Raw genomic sequence first — 17757 nt, 5'->3', positions numbered from 1 at the left:
AAATACCATTAAATAGATAAATTAAAGTGGAATCTAAACTACAGTATAGATGTGTAAATTCATTTTGGAGAAATCAGAAAACACCCAAACTGGGAGTTTCTGAGTGGATCTGAGTCCTGAGTCAGGTCTCCAAACTTGGCAAAATGCCAGTTTCCCAGAAATCCTGCATCTTGAGTGTTTTGGATTGTATATAAGAGTCCCTCCCTTGTGATCAGGCATCATTTCACAAAGGAAAGTGTAGGGAGAGGTTGTGGGCTCATAGGCATCACTCCATGGGTGCAAGGGCTATGGGCTGCTCCCGGGTGTCACCGGCTGAGGGCTGACTAAAAATGCTAGCTCCTCTTCCGTGACAGGAGCTTGGTGCGGCACTGTAACATTATGTGCAGCACTCAGCTCCTGTTACAGTTTAGAAGCCAACACCACAGACAAGATAGTCTCTGTGGGCAGCCTGGCATCTCCTGGACCCCCATTGTGACAAAAATGGGGGTTTGAGCAGCGAGACTATGCTATTTCCTGTGAAACCATGCCCCTTTTATGCAACATGATTCTATGGCATGCACATGGAGCCTATAAACCGCAATGGGTGTCACTAAGATAAGTGACTGTAGCTGTGTGGGCTGTAGATGGTAACCTCACATGCACACCTTCTCACTCTAGATGTGTCACAGAAGGCAAATAAGTACACAAAAAGAACACTAAGGCTAAAGAACAAAATGTGTGTTCACAAACTTTACAAATCCCTGAGGAGAGTCTAAGCATGTCCAGGAGTACTATATGTAAGTCTGACACTTCTGACACTGTAATCATAGAGAAGCCTACTTCCATCATTTCTGAAACCTCTGTAAATATGAGGATGGATAATAGTAAAAGTAACAGGGCCGGGGCAAGGTTTCTTGGCACCCTAGGCAAAACTTTAGTCTACTCCCCCCCCCCCCCTCCTTCCTACACACATGCACACAGCAAAACCCACTTTTCAGCTCCTCAGGTGAAAGTGTGGTGGTGGTAGTGGTGTCTTAGAAGTTCCACAGCCACCGCCTGCATTAAATGCTACAAGGGTGCCTCTCGGAGACATCCTTAATTTTGTGATAGCCAGACTTAGGGGAACCCCCCAGATCCCCGCACCATATGCAGCTACCTAATGACATCGGCCCTGGTGTCTATGCATACGTCTCTATGACTATGGTGTCAGGAGTCAGTGCTATCCCTGTGCATGCATCTTTATGACTATGGTGCAAGAGGATGCGGTCAGGATCCTGGTGTTCAGAATTCTGGCGTTCGGAATATCAATGCCAGAATACTGACACTGCTCGGAATACCAACGCCAGGATCCTGACATGGATTACAATGCCGGCGCAGCTATCCCGAATGCTGGGGTCCCGAACGAGGACCTGCCGCCACTCAGGAGAGGTAAGCAGCAGGGTGGGGGGAGAGATTTTGGCTGTGGGGGGGAGGTGGCTTAGGCTGCAGGGATGGAGGGGGAGGTGGCTTAGGCTGCAGGGAGGGAGGGAGGGTTAGGTACAAATAGGGGAGGTTAGGATTAAGTAGTGGACAGGGAGGGTTAGAGGGTAGGGGAGGGTAGTTAGGGTACACTGCGCACCCTTGTTGTCATTGCCGCGATTGGGATGCTGGCGTTGGGATTCTGATGCCAACATCCCAACCGCCGCCTTTTCATACTGAACCCCATAGGAATATGCACAGATTATTGAGAAGTGTTAGAACACGAGGACATGCACTGAGACTGGAGTGGGGGAGGATCAAGGGAAATTTGAGGAAAAATGACTTCACAGAAAGGGTAGTTGACAAGTGGACTAGCCTCCTATCAGAGGTGGTAGACGACGCTAAGACAGTAGAGCAATTTAACATCATAGACCACAGCTCTCTAGTGACAGGTGCTCACCTGTTCCTGCTCCATGGCATGCTATTCTGTATTAGAAGTCCTGTAAATTATTTGGGAATAGACCAATATAACACACTTCTCCAATGTTCCTAGCATTAATATGCTACTATTTCAGTATTCCTGTATATGCTGCTCAGCTGGTAGTCCTGATTCCTGCTTATGACCCAGATTCAGACTTGTATACTTCCTGTACAGACCTTTGTTCTGAACCCCAATCTTGCACCTCTGCCTGGACCAATATCCTCTTTGTGACCTTTACTCTGCCTGCCACCATATGTGATAATGCTGTTAGATAATGTCTGTCTCAGATGGAGCCTGAGTATGTGAACGTAGAGGAAAAGCGGCGTCCTCCAGTGCAGTGTTGCCATATCTTCCATAAAGAATGTTGACCTTACCTGGCTCAGGCTCACTGAGAAGTGGAACTGCTGACCAGCATGTGGGGAGAGGATCTCAGGAGGGTCATGAGCAGAGGAGAATCAAGAAAATGGCTTGTGCCACCATGGGAACAGGCCATCTGCAAGCCACACATGCTGACTAAACATGGCACTGATATCAGCAGCAGGTCAGAGGTGTCACCACGTCTAGTGCCAAGTGTCTAGTGATATCTGGGTCGCACTTTGTATTCCCTGAGTGCCGCGCATGGGTGTAAAGGGGCGTGGCCTCTGTCAAAGGGGCATGGCCTCAATGGGAACATAGATTATATCACTCAGTGGCAAGCCAGCATCCCCAGAGATGCTGCACTGTCCCCCAGAGACTAGTGATCGGCTCCGCCTCCTCCTGACGCCACTGCTCCTGGTCCGTCTTCTTCTTCTGCCGCACTGCTGCTGGTACTCCGTATAAGGGCTCTTCTGTCAGACGCACAGCTCTCTGCTGCCACTGCGCTGCTGTCCACCTTCCCCTACCTCACACTGCCCCCTTGTGCTTAACACCCCACAGGACAGCCAGCACTGCTAGTGGTGAGGGTGACAAATTGCTGCGGCTGGCTGGACCCACGGCCCCTTCAAGGCTTGCTAATCTTCTAATTCAGAGGGAGTGTGCCGCCCTCAAATGGCCAGCGCCCATAGGCAGCTGCCTAAAGCTGCCTAATGGTGGCACCGGCCCTGAAAAGTAATGATGGTAAATGACTGACCATGCAAGTGACTGACCCTTTAAAAAATGTCCAAAATCAGCCGGCATACCGTACTTCCCGCGATCTCGGACTCAATTACATTATATAATATTTGACTATGCTTAAATGATACATTGATGGTCTTCTGTATCTTGCAATACCATCCATCACCACCTTCTCATATGGGCAACATTTTTGCCACCTTCTCCGCTATTTTGACTAGGTTGTTAGTCTGTCTTCGATTGTCTGTATTGACACACTTTTAAAAGATCCATAGATAGTTCTTATTTTATTTGGGATACTGTAGATATCTGTAAAACAGAGGTGTCTGGGGACTGAAGTTGGGAAACACTGCTTTAAGCTTTTCCAGCAAATTATAAATGCATTTGTCATTTAATTGATTTAGAGCAAATTTTGCCAAAGGATAAATCTCTGTCTCTGCAAAAAGAGCCCAATCTCTTAGTGCACATCTGATTTGTTAGTTACAAAATACCTCCTCACATAGGGCTTCCCATCCTTTTAACAAGTGTTTTTTTATTTCCATCATTTGCCTCCCATCCTTAAGACTGATAACCAATACATACTCATTAACTGCTGTGTTTTACAATATTGTCATGTCACATAATTTTGTTTAGCCTACAAAATATTAGCAAACTGTGCCATATAAGCTTATGTATGTCAAGTTGATGATAATATAAATTGTTTTATGTTAATAAATCAGTAGTCATTCCTATGCAGTATACCAATGGAGTTTTCACCCATTCACAGTTATTTATGGCAGTTATTCTTCAGATTTTATGTTATTTATGGTCTGAATAAATTGCTGCATCTATAATTCAAGGCATTCTGAAAAGCCAAGAGTCTGTTGTCCGTTATACAGTGACAATTTAGAGTTTTAAATTTTCTTTGCACTTGATCTCACTGCTTTGCTTAATGAAAGACCATCTTGAGAGTCAATCAGATTATGCAAATAACAAATAAGAAAAAAAAAAGATAATGGTGACACGAATGGTTTTGATTGCATTTGAAAATTATATGGTGTTGCAGGCAGAAAGCAAACTTTATAGAATCTGCCAGCTTGGACAATATATAGCAGTTCATCACATTAGCAAGCAAATGGGAAAACCATAACAATTATAAATGACCAATTAAATATGGGAAGCTTAGTCTCCAAAATGTTACAGGAAAAGATGGTTTACAATTTATGGTGTAAATAATTGTACCACGTTATAGCACTTTAATTATGCTGAGTAATGTAGAGAGAACTGATTATTTGCCACTGGTAATATAAGAACACATCCAAAATAGGTTTGTGTCCAGGGCCTGATTCAGATCTATATGGAAACGGGGCCTGGACTGCACACCCTAGTTTATTATAATGGTATGTGCTACCTTGCTGGGACTAAGTACTGTAATACTACAACATAGGAACAAAGGGTGCAGGTGCACCATACACCATTAAAATTATTATAACCATAATATAATATTTGAGGTTCTTGGCATATATTGGCCAGTATATGAGCCTGCCCACCTGCTTCACGGTGACCTCATCGGACAGGTCCCTAACACTATAGGGGTTCACCTCCGGGACGCAGAGCACCCCCAGACCACCCCAGCCAAACCACCCCAGGGCATCACACAGAAAAAAGGATAGGAGTGAAAGATCAGTGTTAAGCAAATGAAAGAGGCTGCTGAATGTAAAAGAAAAGAAGAGGACAGCAGTAAAATATTAGAATGTGAAGTTTAGCTGAGCAGTGTTAGAAGTGTAAAAAATATGTGAAAAAAGCTACATAAATATAAAACAAACACAATGTGATATAAGTGTTAAAAGTAAATGTAAGGTGGTGATGCCCCAAGGTGGCCCAGCCAGAGCAATATAGGGAGCTCCACGCCCCAAAAGCTCACCCCCAAACTGACTTTGTATATAATTAAAAGGATCATACCTATGTCTTTTGTGCAGTCAGAATGTGATTCAGATCTGATCGCAGCAGCAAATTTGATAGCTAATGGGCAAAAACATGTGCACTGCAGGTGGGGCAGATATAACATGTGGAGAGAGAGTTAGATTTGGGTGGGTTATTTTGTTTCTGTGCAGAGTAAATACTGGCTGCTTTATTTTTAAACTGCAATTTAGATTTCAGTTTGAACACACCCCACCCAAATCTAACTCTCTCTGCACATCAGGGCCAGCTCCAGGCATGTTCCAATAGAGCGGCTGCGCAGGGCGCCACCCTCAAAGGGCGCCTCATGCTCGCACTGCCATATTGAAGCCTGTCTGGAGCCACAGCAGTGACTGTCCCGGCCTGCCTCCCTAGCGCTAGTAGCAGCGCAGTGACTGTTTATGATGACGAGGGAGGGGGGAGTGCTGTCGGTGGGACAAAGCTAAACTATTCTGTGTGCGCTGATGTCAGATGCCAATGCTGCACAGCATGCACAGAGTGCACAGAGTAGCTTAGCTTTAGTCTTCACCCAGCACTCCCCCTCGTTGGCACAGCCACTGGCCCACTGATATGATAGGACTCAGGAGGCAGGCTGTGGGACGGACGCTGCTGCAGACTCAGTGCAGCTGTCCCTTCCCTCTCATGCAGGGCTTGCCGCAGTATCGGGCGAACACACGTGACACGCGGGGGCATGTGTATCTAACATTCTAGGGGCAAGTGTTTCTGACACTCTGGGGGCAAGTATATCTGGCACACTGGGGGCAAGTGTATCTGGCACACTGGGGGCAAGTGTATCTGGCAATCTGGGGGCAATTGTATCTGGCACTCTGGGGGCATATTACAGTATTTTGCACTGTGGGGGCATATAATGTGTATCTGGCACTGTGGGGGCATAAAATGTGTATCTGGCACTGTGGGGGCATATAAAGTATATCTGGAACTGTTGAGGCATATAATGTGTATCTTGCATGGTAGGGGAATATAAAGTGTATCTGGAACTGTTGATGCATATAATGTGTATCTGGAACACTGGGGGCATATAAGGTGTATCTGGCACTGAGGGGGCATATGAGGTGTATCTGGCACTGTGGGGGAATATAGTGTGTATCTGGCACTGTGGGGGGCATATAATGTGTATCTGGCACTGTGGGGGCATATAATGTGCATCTGGCACTGTGGGGGCATATAATGTGTATCTGGAACTGTTGAGGCATATTATGTGTATCTGGCACTGTGGGGGCATATAATGTGTATATGGCACTGTGGGGGCATATAGTATGTATCTGGCACTGTGAGGGCATATAATGTGTATCAGGCACTGTGGGGGCATATCATGTGTATCTGGCACTGTGGGGGCATACAAAGTGAATTTGGAACTGTTTAGGCATATAATGTGTATCTGGCACTGTGGGGGGCATATAATGTGTATCTGGCACTGTTGGGCATATAAAGTGAATCTGGAACTGTGGGGGCATATAATGTGTATCTGGAACTGTTGAGGCATATAATGTGTATCTGGCATGGTAGGGGCATATAAAGTGTATTTGGAACTGTTGAGCATATAATGTGTATCTGGCACTGTGGGGCATATAATGTGTATCTGGCACTGTGTGGGCATATAATATGAATCTGACACTGTGTGAGCATATAAAGCGAATCTGGAACTGTTTAGGCATATAGTGTGTATCTGACACTGTGGGGGGCATATAATGTGTATCTGGCACTGTGGGGGCATCTAAAGTGTATCTGACACTGTGGGGTCATATGAAGTGTATATGGAACTGTTAAGGCATATAATGTGTATCTGGAACTGTTGAGGCATATAAAGTGTATCTGGCACTGTGGGGCATATAATGTGTATCTGGAACTGTGGGGGCATAAAAAGTGTATCTGACACTGTGGGGGCATATAATGTGTATCTGGAACTGTTGAGGCATATAACATGTATCTGGAACTGTTGAGGCACATAATGTGTATCTGGCACTGTGGTGGCATATAATGTGTATCTGGCACTGTGGTGGCATATAATAAGCATCTGGCACTGCACTGCTGGGGACATATGTGTATCTGGCACTGTGGGGGCATATAATGTGTATCTGGCACTGTGGGGCATATAATGTGTATCTGGCACTGTGGGGGGCATATAAAGTGTATCTGACACTGTGGGGGCATATAAAGTGTATCTGGAACTGTTAAGGCATATAACGGGAGGCATATAAAGTGAGGCATATAACTGTTGAGGCATATAATGTGTATCTGTCACAGTGGAGGCCTATAATGTGTATTTGGCACTGTGGGGGCATTTAAAGTATATCTGACACTATGGGGGCATAAAAAGTGTATCTTGCATGGTAGGGGAATATAAAGTGTATCTGGAACTATTGATGCATATAATGTGTATCTGGAACTGTTGAGGCATATATTGTGTATCTGGAACTGTGGGGGCATATAATGTGTATCTAGCATTGCACTGCTGGGGACATATGTGTATCTGGCACTGGTGGGAGCATATAATGTGTATTTGGCACTACTGGGGGTGTATATGTATCTGGCACTGCACACTATACTGGAGACATTATGTATAAAGTACACTACTGTGGGTGTTATGTGTAAGGCTGCTAATTGTGTGTAGAGGGGTGCAAAAATATATTTATAGTCTGATAATATAAAGTTGTGAGGCCATGCCCACTTTTCCAGGAGGGGGGGGCACTTCGAAATTTTCTCGCTCAGGGTGCTAGTAGGCCTGGAGCCGTCCCTGCTGCACATGTTATATCCCCCCCCCCTGCAGTGCACATGGTTTTGCCCATTAGCTAACAAATTTGCTGCTGCGATCAGCTCTGAATTAGGCCCTCAGTCAGCTCCACATGTGATCATGGTGCTCTCATGTGCTACTATTGTGCTCTCACATTGGGGGTAATTTCAAGTTGATTGCAGTAGGAAATTTTTTAGCAGTTGGGCAAAACCATGTGCACTGCAGGGGGGGGCAGATATAACATGTGCAGAAAGAGTTAGATTTGGGTGGGTTATTTTGTTTTTGTGCAGGGTAAATACTGGCTGCTTTATTTTTACACTGCAATTTAGATTGCAGATTGAACTCACCACACCCAAATCTAACTCTCTCTGCACACGTTATATCTGCCCCCCCCCTGCAGTGCACATGGTTTTGCCCAACTGCTAAAAAATTTCCTGCTGCGATCAACTTGGAATTACCCCATTGCACACTATGGGCCTGCTTTAGAGATGGATGCTAAATGCACACAAGCTGCGTGATTAAACACAGCTGCTGTGCAAAAATATGTAAAGGCAGCAGCAGGCATCTGTATTAGAAAGACACCCACTGCATGGTGTTGTGATCTGCTGCTGCATCCGAAGATGCAGTCCATGCCAATTCAGTCACTGACACCAGCAAGCCTCCGATACAACAAATGGCAAAGACCATTTAATAACTATATGAATCTGCATAAACAGAAAAAATAGTAATATGTTCAAGTATGAGAAATGGTAGTATTAGAGTATTTTGCAATTTTAACTTTCTTGAAATTATATACTTTCTAACAGCAACATGCCAGGATATCCCAGTAGTATATTATTATTATTATTATTATTATTATTATTATTTGTCATAGGGTTGCTGTATTTCAAGAATTAAAATTGGGACACATTTGCTGGGATCACACTGGTGCAGTGAATACACACTGCACCTTATTACATAAACCCCATAATATGGGAATTCTATTTCCATGAAGGTAAAATACTGTACAGGCTGTATATATAATGTAGTGGTGTTCAGATATTTAATGCACATTTAACGTTCACAAGTTATTCTGAGTATATGCATTTTCATAAAAACATGTCAAGTAAATAAATATTTTTAATAACACATTATGATGTAGAAGATGATGTTCCCTCACTTTCATTTTAGTTTTGAGAGTAGGAGACTCATTATGCACTTTGATTGGTGTAAAAAAAATATAGTCACCTTCCAGGAAGTTAAAGGAGACTGAGCTGCAAGTTTGTCTTTCTAATATGGGCCGCAAGGTCAGACCTCCCACCATGGACAACTGAAAAAACAGCACTTCACACTGGGCATAGCAGAGTTTCATTGTCTTTCTCTTTACATTTTTTGATAAAAGGAAATTAATTACACAATAAGTGATTTGACATTTTTTGTTAGGGGTTGACATTCTTAAATAATTATAAATTAGAACTACGAGCTTAAACACTAACTAGTATTCAATTTAAATGATGGGAGACATTCTTTTAAGCCAAAAGACCAATTTTAAATGACAAAATTTATATGCATTGTAAGTATAGTCTAATTTATATTTATTAGTATATGGACTGTTTTACAGTGTGAAAATTATTTTTCAGACTCAAACTAAAAGTCCATAAAGCCAAGTTCAACTTGAAATACAAGAAAACACAATTTTGTATTCCATGTTACAGGATAAGAATAGGCTAGTTTAAATTTACTGGTATGGAAAGCCTGGCGTGCTTTATACTGTCCGTGGGTGCCATTTTACATTTTCACCTCCAACCCCTTAAGAAATGCGGCTTACCAAAGTTGCCACTTTATAATTAAAGCCTGAAATTTCATCCAAGAAGGTACATACACAGAATGGAGAAACCACAATAGTTAAATAAAATAAAACAAAATGATTTTTCCCATATACAGTAGAGAATCCCACAAGCAAATTTAAATCAAAATACTTCATCAAATTAACATGCAAAATGTATTCCAACCTTCTAGTAATAGGATTCAGTGCAATCGCTTAGGTATTAGGTATATTTCAAAGTACAATAGCTTGTTTTTCTGCCTTTGGCGATAAACTTTTGAATTTCTTCAAATGTCAAAAATCAGATTTCAGTTGGCTTATTCGTGTGAAAAGAGCAATACCCCAATAGTTGGTTATCCTTCAAATTAATATTTATTAACACAAATGGGCATGTTAATTACAGTAGTATATGTGGTCTGCCCTACATTATTTAAGATTCCGTATTGCTGCTCCAGAAATATGGAATCCTTATAAGCGTGAATGTATTATTACTGAGTCCCTGGGACAGGGGCTTTTAATAAGAGCCCATCCTGGGGATCAGTATACTGTAAGTGATCACATCAACACTCACTTTGCTACACTAAAGCACATGCACCAACATCTGGTGAATCAAGTGTGAGCAGGCAGCAGTGTGAAGGGCAATGATGTGCAGTCAGGGTAGACAGAGGAGACAGTATACTCCAGAGTTTTGACTATAAAAATGATTATAATAAAACAAAGAAGATATTTATAACTTTAGTTTAAAGTCAAAACTCACCAAATTTGCAGCGCTCCACTGGGAATACAGAGAATTTCAGAGAGAGATCAGAGTTGAGGAAGCTACAGTATGAGCTCAGCCTCCCCTCTGTGATAGTCAGACAATGCCTGGAGCTAGGACCACACTGTGGCCAATAATACAGTAAAAAAACAAAACAAGGATAGGCAGCTATCACATCGGGATGTAGTTATGTCACAATACCGACCCCGACATCCAGCCCCCCTCACAATCCCGACAGTCGCATGCCAACTAAAAGGGACTATTCCTACTCAAGGGTGTGCACAACACCCATAAACTGGCAATAGAACCTGTGGCAAGCACTGCTCACCACAGTGCCCGCAGCTTGACAAGTGCAGTGAGCCCACAAGGGGCTTTGTTGCTCTTACCCCCCTGCCAGCATTCTGGGGCCAGGATCCTGGCCACCAGCATCCCGATACCAACCCATCACATCTGTCTTACTGAAGGGGGCGTGGCTTTATGCAGTGTCAGGTGTGCAGGAAGTTCGCCATAATACAACCATTAGCAGCCAAAATGAAGAAGACACTGATGATCAAGAACGCTAAAATGCAGGGGAACATGGTGGTGAGTGGCTGCTGGAGCTGGGCAAGGGTGGGGGCACAGGGGTGGCCCACTCCCGTTCTGTGGGCAACATACCCCCTTGCCACAAGGAGGAAGCAAATAGTGCCCAGGGGTTTACATGCTTAAAAAAAAGAGATTTGCTCATTAGGGCAAGTGTGAGATTTCAACTTTGCACCATGACTACTGTAAGAACCAAGAGGACAAAAAGGTAAAGTGCAGTTTTTAAAAACTTTTTTCATTCTCTTTGCCTTAACTTTTGTGGCCAGTCTGATTTTTTATCTACAACCTCCGCAAATTTGATGTTATTGGTTGGCAAGAATTTTTTAAAAAAGTGATTATATTTATTGTGATAGAAACCCTGGTAAAGTGATAAATAGGGTTATGTTTGTCCCAGGTTTCTGGCCTATGGGGCTGCATTAAGTTGGATCGCAATAAGCGATCCAACTGCAAAAAATACAAAAAAGAGGCGTGCACATGTGCGCAGTGCCCGTCCCGCACATGCGCCCGCATTTACTGCGGGTGCCTGCATAAAATGAGAATGCCTCTGCCTGTCAATCAGACAGAGGCGTTTGCGGGGTGAGGGGTGGCAACGCTCCATTTCCAAGATGGAGACGAAGCATTATGGGCGCGGCCACAAAGAAATGGGGATGGCAACTGAGAAATGGTGGGCGTGGTGTAAACGCGATCGTGGCGGCTGTGTGACGGCACATGCAGCTGCCGCGATCAGTAAGATCCAGCTTGGCTGTGCCTGCAGGAGGTAACCCCAATTTCTGCTTTGTCAAGGGCATAGGGTCAGCAGTCAGCATGCTGGGCGGCCTTGCACTGCAATGGGCGGCCCCCAGCATGCAATCACATGTTTTTGAAATTCTGCTGCTTAGCAGAATTTGCAATCCTTACTGAATTAGGTCCTATGTATTTTAAACCCCTAGGAAATGTCTATTTTGCTAAACAGACTTGATAAGAGTTTGGGCTTTTAGTAAAAGCCAGATATGGGTCCTGGGGGTGTGGATGTGAGATGGAAAGGAAGGCTCCATCCACAAGGCCCATTTTTGGTCTTTAGGCATTCAACCTGAGAGCAGGCTAATTAGGGCCTTCACCTGTAGGAGGCTGATATAAGCTCTGTCAGGGCTTTGCTCAGAGTTCACTACCTGGAGAAACAGGCAGCAAGATTGTTGGGAGACACTCTGATTTACTGACTGTAAGTACTGTGCGTATGCCTATGTTTGTGGTAGGGGCATTAGGTCCTACCACTCTGAGAGAGGTAAACTATTACAATCAGTTAGTGCCCAGATGGGCTAGGATATATTTATTTTTGTTTTGTTCCATACTGCACAATAAAACTAGCCATGGTTAGATTGTATGAAACCCTGAACTGGTGTGCTGTTTTCCTAGCTGCTGTGTGTTTGGAGGTGCCCATCTACCTAAGGAGAAGGCAGCCATAAGATGATATCTTTACTATACATATATATATATATATATATAGTTACAAAGTATATACCGCTGCACATTTGTAATGCTCACATGCACCATCAAGATCATATATGTGTGTGTAAATCTGGCTCTGACACTATTCAATGCCTCCCAAGCCATTGACCTTACCGCACATCACTGGAGAATGGATCCTATGGGTCCCTCCTGTTATATTCTGTGAATGCATATAGGCTAAAGATGACATTAGCTGCCAGGGTCAAGCTCTGAAATGCTTCTTTGGTGACTAGTTTCTATATTATATCTAGCTATAGACCAACAATTCACATACAGGGCTACACTTGCTTCCACCAGGTTGGCCACTGAACACTTTTTTGGCATTCATAAAACCTGTTTTCATTGCTTTGACCAATATAGAGGAGCTTTCATTTATTTGTCTAATGTGTGCAACATCATAATTATTTGTACCATTTTGCCCAATTTTTCATAAAATCAGCAGTAAAGAGGAGGTCAAGATTGCTGGACTAGGATCAAGCAGGTGATGTCAATGTTGGACCCTTCATCTTGGAAGTACCTCACATATTCTAAGAGTAAGTTATTTTTATTTATCAATACTTCAGTAGTAAGTTTAATCTAAAAATCCATATCATGCAATATTGAATATTGGGGGTCATTCCGATTTGATCGCTCGCTGCCATTTTTCGCAGCACAGCGATCAGGTCTCTACTGCGCATGCATATGCACCGCAATGCGCAGCCACATCGTATGGGTACAAAGCGGATCGTTGCTGAGCTATGGATTTAACTAAGAATACATTCACACGGACGATCGCAAGGAGATTGACAGGAAGAGGGCATTTTTGGGTGGCAATTGACCGTTTTCTGGGAGTGTTTGGAAAAACTCAGGCGTGTCCAAGCGTTTGCAGGGCGTGTGTCTGACGTCAATTCCTGGACCAAAAAGACTAAAGTGATCGCAAGGGCTGAGTATGTCCAGACCTACTCAGAAACTGCACAAAATGTTTTTGCACAACTCGGCTGCACAGGCGTTCGCACACTTGCAAAGTGAAAATACACTCCTCCGTGGGTGGCGACTATGCGATTCCACGGCTGCTAAAAGTAGTTAGCGAGCGATCAACTTGGAATGAGGGCCCTTGTCTTATTTTCTCTTTGCAATTTCTCTAAGACCTGATAACCTAAAGAATATTTTTTATATTTTCACACATTATGCAATTATGTCTACATGCTGCATAAAAAAAATTGGCTCAGATGAGTTTCTAAAATATTTTACACATTAAATTTAAATTGCTGATGGACACATCCCACGTGTCACCATACAGCATATATTTTTCTATTCAAAATGTATTACCCTTCTGTCTAAGAAAAAACATATATTCTGATTTAATTTATTCACCAGAGTAGGATTATGTAATCAAAGAAAGACAAGACTGTACTTAATCATTTTTGTTTTGTTTAATAATTGTCCCCTGTGACCAATGTTAAATGTAGCACTCCTTACCTGACCGTGTGTGGCCTAGTCACTGGGTGCTGCAGTTAAAGAGGCATATTTTGACCCGTTTGTTCATATAAGAAATTGTATTTACACACTATTACTTATTCTATTTTACAGATTTTACTATAACTGTGGTACTAGGAGTGGGTTGTCCCTAGGAAGGACCTATGAATTGCTCCCTGTTATAGTGTGACTAGCAAGCCTGGCAAAGCCTGGTGCTGTTCATTGTTTTTTCAGAAAACCCACATGCTAGTTGCTCTAGCATTTTAGTGGTAGCAAACCCAATTTATAGCACAGGTGCTAGATACTTATTTTGTCCAATTACACTTATTTTTTATTTATTTATGTTTTTGACTTCATAAGTAAAGATGAAGTTTATTTTTACTCCAACATTATCTATATTCTCTGAACCAATTAATAACTGTACACTGTATTTTGAATTGTATTCATACAGTACTGTGCAAGTGTTATGCACACCAGTGCCTGCAGGAATGTACTGGTGTCTGAACGGAGAGGGATGCAAAACAAATGAACTTACAGACAGACTGGGGAATATGACATTACGTACACAGAAGGTGATAGGGTAACAAAATAAACACAAAGTGAACAGAGAAGCCCAGAGGCTAAGAAACTGGGTGTCTCCCTAGTATTAGGAATACTCAGATGGAAAGAAGCGAGATGTTGTGTTTTAATACGTAGAGAACCCGAAATGCTGTTGCTAAGGGCAACAGCAAAACCCTAAAGGGTTACCAACGGGTGTGGCAGTAAACTCCTTGGTCAGAGATGGAATAATAAACACAAGGAGAGTCTCCACAATCCTAGTCCTCACTTGCAGTGCACTGGTTCAGCTTACTGCCACTAAACTGACACCTGAACACCTTGCACAGTGAGAAAGGATTTTGGCAGGCAAGTCTGAGAATACAGCCGCAAACTTGCTAAGTTCACAGAGTAGCAAAAGAACCCCAGCAAGTTAAACGACTGACTCCAGTCTTACTGCTAGGTCTGGATTGGCAGAGTGTAGTACCAAATCCCAAGGCCTATTTGCAGTAAGCAACAAACAAATACAAAGTTACACAGTACTGGCTAACTTTCAGGAACTGACTAACCAACAAAGATTCAGCAGCATCTGCTTACCCTGAGAAGAGGGTTTATATAGCAGGTGCTGTCCATGCCCCACTCAGACCTCACAGACTGTGAGCACAAAAACCAGCACCGGATCCCCTGCCGTGCACAAAGCCTGTAACCACTGCACAGCAAAAGACCCGAACCGGAGTATCAGCTGCGCTCAGGTTACTCCGCTAGCACTTGTCTCCCGGTTGCCATGACGACGTGGCAGCACAGGGCAGGAGACCCTAACAGTAAGTCAAATTATTTTCTAACCAATATTTAAAATGCCAGCTCTAATATATACTGTGGACGCCTGCGCATCTTATTACCATGTGCTACAAATGTGTGCTATACATCGCAAAACACTGCATCCCATAAGAGAAAAACAATACACCCACACATTATCTGAGTTCCAAAGCTCATTGATGTATATATTTGTTATTAAAAGGATAGGTATTCAATATATTACATTGTACGGTATATATATATATAGTTACATGGTTACAATTTACACAGTAAGCAGTTATTACAAACTAATTCAAATACAGACACGGCCAGTAATACATCACCATCTCCCTCAATGCACTTTATAATCGCTCCAGTTCCTCCATCTTTAACTGTGTCTCAACTCCAGCTAACAGCAGCAAAATATTACCAACACTCCATCTCGCTTAGCATCTTGGACAAAAAGGGCAGCCGGCTCTGTGTGTGATCACCTATACACTGAGTCTCTTGGGGGCATGCACAGATCTCTTGTTATTAGTCTAGGGGAGGGAACTTTCTCATTCATGATGAGTCACTGGTCAGTGTTTGGGCTTTTGTTCAAGGTTGCTGGTCTCGGGTTTCATGTCTATCACATGCTTTAAATGGAATCCTTTTGTTCCAGTAAAAGTGACATCATATTCATACATTCAATCATATCTACTCATGGCAATGTGCTACAATCTAACCACAGGCCCCAAATTAACACACTCATTAATCTGATTACTTTGACACCAAGCACGACATGTCCGTCTTGCTCCGCTCCAATAATACACATACATGACGTTACTCCATTATATAATTTAAAACATTATGATGTCTGGCGCTTGATATGTTCAATTTATGTGCTGTATGAAGTATGTGTCGAATCTATCTTTGTGGCATGTCTGTGTAAATGCGTATGTTACCATATATTGCTGTGCTCGCTGTGCGTATTTGCAAGCTTAGCGACTCATAATGTGTGGAGTCTGTATGTTCTCTCTATGTAATATTTTTGACTTTGACAGTCCACCCTTTGGCAGTAAACAATAGCTGCCATAAATTATTAACATAAGAAAAATATTTCAGACAATAAACAGTGACCTAGACACAAGTATGTATTAATTTCGCAAATCAGACATTTGACTATATTTGGGGAAGACAGTGAGGAGGATGAGACATCCTCTATATGCACTCTGTGGTCACGGGACCACTGGTTGGGTGTGGGACAACATTTAACCTATAGAGTATGCTGGGACAGTGCTATGGCCTATAATGTCTGATTTGAATGAACATTTCACACATACATGTACCTACGTCTTTGTACACTGGTGTTCGGATTCGATTGAGGTTCTGCTGGGTAGAGGGAGAAAACACAAACAAATTGTGAAAGTGACATATAAAATTTTCATGATATATATATTCCTATCATGTTCTGAACATTGTTTCCATTTCTGGAATATATGCTAGGTCTGTTTCATCATTGAACAAGGGTTATAAGTAGTGTCCTTCCTAAATAACATAAACCTTCAGAGTTCAGGGAGAGCCACTCATAAACCTTTCTTCCACACATATTAATGAGCTATTTATCTGCAATGTGTGAATAGCCATTGTCTGATTGTTCCTGATTACCTCCCAATTTCCTAAAATTGGTGAGATTTAAACATGCCAAGGATTTATCTATGGTACTGGTGGATCTTAAGACTAGGGGGTCTAGTTATATTATATTCCTTGTCCACTGGTCCCCTCCCCCTTCTGTGTAATTAAAGTACCTCAGCTAACTCTAAAAAAAATGGCACTTATCCTGCACCTTTTTGTCTTAGAGGTACCTGTGAGCACATCCAACATTCCGTTTGGTTTAAGACCTTACAAACTAGTGAGTGGTAATCACTTAATGGATGTCTGTCACCTTATGGCTAGACTGACATCTCTGGATGCATTCATCTTCAAATATTGGGTCACAATAACTACAAAATACAGTATTCTTCAGACAATAGCCTATCACGTTACATCCGAACTCCATAACTACTAGACCTTTGATTTTTCTCTGGCTTTAACAAACTGATAGCCTAATCCTGGGATCCTATAACTAAATCACTCCTTCCTCCAGAACAAGTTCCAGTCCCACACTCGACTCCTCATGAAAAACCTCGCAAAAATAGAATGTCCTGAAAAAAATGTTTGTCAGCGGGAAAGAGGAAAGAAAAAAATAGAGCAAAACAAATCTTGTCCATAGCAAATCAATTACAATGACTGGTCTTTCTGTAATCCTTTAGCACGCTCAGGTAGTGTTCAACAGTGCCGCCTCTCAGTCTTCACAGAACAGACTCTCTGGTGATACTTTTGCAATCTCACTCCATTTACGACTTCCTTCCGGACTACCGACTTTCCTGCAATGGGAATCATGGACCCAAGTCTCTCTCTCGGCTACTTTCACTGGGATAGTGATGTCAACAAAACTTGGTATGGTCCTTCCCACCTGTCTATTAGGCAACCTGAGCGTAAGAATAATCACACAGTCTCTTGGTTCACAATCAAGACAGTTAGTATTTGGCATACAAGGAATCAACAGTTTCAAGTTCTTTTGTCAAGTTCTCAAATGCTGACTTATCTCGATAAGGTACTGTACTGTCACC

Source organism: Pseudophryne corroboree, chromosome 5 (assembly GCF_028390025.1).
Source record: "Pseudophryne corroboree isolate aPseCor3 chromosome 5, aPseCor3.hap2, whole genome shotgun sequence".
Classification (NCBI taxonomy): Eukaryota; Metazoa; Chordata; class Amphibia; order Anura; family Myobatrachidae; genus Pseudophryne; species Pseudophryne corroboree.
This window is presented reverse-complemented; position numbering follows the sequence as displayed.